The sequence below is a fragment of the Dipodomys ordii genome, unplaced genomic scaffold, assembly GCF_000151885.1.
Source record: "Dipodomys ordii isolate 6190 unplaced genomic scaffold, Dord_2.0 Scaffold3, whole genome shotgun sequence".
NCBI classification, from domain to species: Eukaryota; Metazoa; Chordata; class Mammalia; order Rodentia; family Heteromyidae; genus Dipodomys; species Dipodomys ordii.
In genome coordinates this window covers 28,884,105-28,886,879 of record NW_012267219.1, presented here as the reverse complement: position 1 = coordinate 28,886,879, position 2,775 = coordinate 28,884,105, and the positions used below count along the sequence as shown (strand labels likewise).

General features: G+C 39.4%; 1 protein-coding gene across 1 annotated transcript in view; it reads left to right on the top strand.

The window, feature by feature from the left end:
• The first annotated feature begins 209 nt into the window (after positions 1–209).
• The window catches only part of LOC105988289 (uncharacterized protein C3orf20-like), a 47,449-nt gene continuing 44,883 nt past the window's right edge, over positions 210–2,775 (top strand). The window contains exon 1 of the mRNA XM_013019865.1: positions 210–313. The gene's annotated coding sequence lies outside the window, so the exon portion shown is untranslated. The remainder of the gene's footprint in view (positions 314–2,775) is intronic.

Sequence of the window (2,775 nt, the reverse complement as noted above, 5' to 3'; positions counted from 1 at the left end):
CGAGTAAACACCATTCTTCCCTCCCAGGAAGATATTAGGACAGAAGCAGAATGGCTATCCTCCAGGAATATAATTTAAGAGATTCCTGGGCTCTTAAAGGCTACGTCTTGGTAATTTTCATCATCCCAGCCAAATCAATAAACCCTGAATTTTTCATGTGCTAAAAAAGACTCATTTCTGTCCTTTTCATAGGAAAATAATAGCAATGATGTTTAATCAGAATGGAGGCATGGTGATCAGCAGAAAAGGACACATCATGAGAGAGTGGACGTGGCCTTCAAAGGGAAAACTTGAAGATCCAGTTGAAGTTGGGGTATAATTTTACAATTTATCACTCTTGGACTACTTCTTACATTGTGATGACAATTTACTTTGAGTTTCTAAAATGCACTATTATGGGAAAATATGAGACTGAATTACCCAGTATGGGCTATCTGTCTAGAGCTGATGTGATGAATTTTTATTTTGGCCTTTTTTAATGACTTTGACTTTACTCAGCAGCAGTTGGTTTAAACAGCAATTAAAAAATTATTAGAAAAGTTTTTCAGACTTTGATATAAAAATAATTTTAATGTAGCAAAGTGTACTATTCTATAAAGGATTAATTATTATAACCTCAGAGAGTGTAGAGTGACCTTGCAGGGTGCACCTGTGCCAAACTGGAAAGTGTAGCATTCGAAGGAAGCAGACTTATTAGAGGGCCAGAAGACATGTGACAAGGGACTATGTGCCTAATGTTGCTATATTTATTATAAAAGAAAAAATCAGAATTTCAGATTTTTTAAAATATCCTGCTATTTGAAAAATTGGAAACAATTGAAACTTTGAGACAACTAAAGCGAACTAACTAGATGCCTTTGAGCTGTCAGTCTGTAATGTCTGTGCTTTTTGGTCAATGTATAGTTACTGTGTATGTGTATGTGTGCACATGTGCATGTGTGTGTGCATGTGTGTGTGTTTTATGTGTGTATACAAAATGAGCTACAATAATCTAGGGCATGAGGTCTGGTTGTGTAGATGATTCAATGAACAATCAGCCTTCAGGGCATCATCTATGCAAAACTGATGTCTATTATGACAGCTACCAACTACTCTTGTTACTGACCCTTGAAATACGTCATAAAATGCAAACCAAATTTCCAAGGCTTAGAAAAACAGAATATGAAATATCTTAATAATTTTATGTGTATTACATGTTGAAAAGGTATTTAGATATATTTACTTGTGAAATATGTTATTAAAGTTTTCTTGTTTTTTGTTCTTCCTAATGGGTCTACTATTAGAAAAATTTAAGATTACATGACTCAGATTTGTGACTTGCCTAATATCTCTATACTAGGAAGTGTCATTATCAATTTTTATGGAGATCAACATCTAGGTCTTTTTCTTACAATTTACCCAATCTTTTTAGTGGTCATATGCCCTATATATATTTCTCTTTTTACTTGTCTGTTCTCTTTCTTTCTTCCTTTCTTTCCCTCTCTGCCCCTTTTTCTTCCTTCTTTCCTCCCTTGCCTTCCCTTCCTTCTGTTCTTCTTTCCTTCCCTCCCTCCCTTCTTTCCTTTCTTCTCTCTCTTCTTCCTTCATCCTTTCCTTCCTGCCTGCCTGCCTTCTCTGTGTAGTCCTGGATCACCATCCTCAAATTGGCCACCCTCCTGCTTTAGCCTCCTGAATGCTTGCAATATTTTTTAAGTACTGTTCAGTCTGGAGGGAGAGAAGAGTAAAGTGTTGGTAAGAAACAGTGCCAGGAAAGGTTCTTTATGAAAATTTCCTTACATTCTGAAGTCAGAATTTCCTCAGTCCTCATAGCTCCCTAGCAAAGTCAGAATTGCTAGTAGAGTACATTGTATTCAGATACTTTCAGCCAGTACCTTGAAGAAGCAAAGGAAGGTAACTTGTACCTAAAACAAAAGTCCTTATAGGCTCCAAGCAGCTAGTATGTTATATTAGGATACTTTATCTTCAGGAAATTTCCCTCTCCCTTCCTTCCTTCCTTTCCTTTGCTTTCCTTCCTTCCTTCCCTTTCCTCTCTCTCCCTCCCTCTTCCTTCCTTCCTTGTTATATTAGGATACTTTATCTTCAGGAAATTCCCCCCTCCCTTCCTTCCTTCCTTTCCTTTGCTTTCCTTCCTTCCTTCCCTTTCCTCTCTCTCCCTCCCTCTCCCTGTCTCTCTCCCTCCCTCCTTCCCTCTCTCTCTTTCCCCCCTCCCTTCTTTCTCCTTTTCATGTATAGCAAGGGATATAATACTGGATCCTTGGGGGGGGGAAGGGGGGTTAGGGGAGGGTGGGGGGGTGGGATATGGGAAGGGATAGGAAGGGGAAACAAAGGAGGAAGCAATAATGCTTGATAAGAAATGTACTCATTATCTTGCCCATGTAATTGTAACTCCTCTGTACCGTATTTTCATAATAAAAATTAAAAAAAATACTGGATCCTTGAAAATATTAGGCAAGCACTCTACCACTGAACTACAAACCCCCAACCCTTTAGAAATGTTTTTTTTTTAAATCAGTCCTGGGGCTTGAACTCAGGGCCTGGACGCTGTCCCTGACCTCTTTTGCTCAAGGCTAGTGCTCTACCACTTTGGCCACAGCACTACTTCCGCTTTTGCAGTAGTTAATAGGAAATCAGTCTCATGGGAACTTTTCTGCCTGGGTTGGCTTTGAACTGTGATCCTCAGATCTCAGCCTCCTGAGTAGCCAGGATAACAGGTGTGAGCCACTGGCATCCGGTGCCACTGGCACCTGGGAGGAATCATTTTTTTTTTGCGGGGGG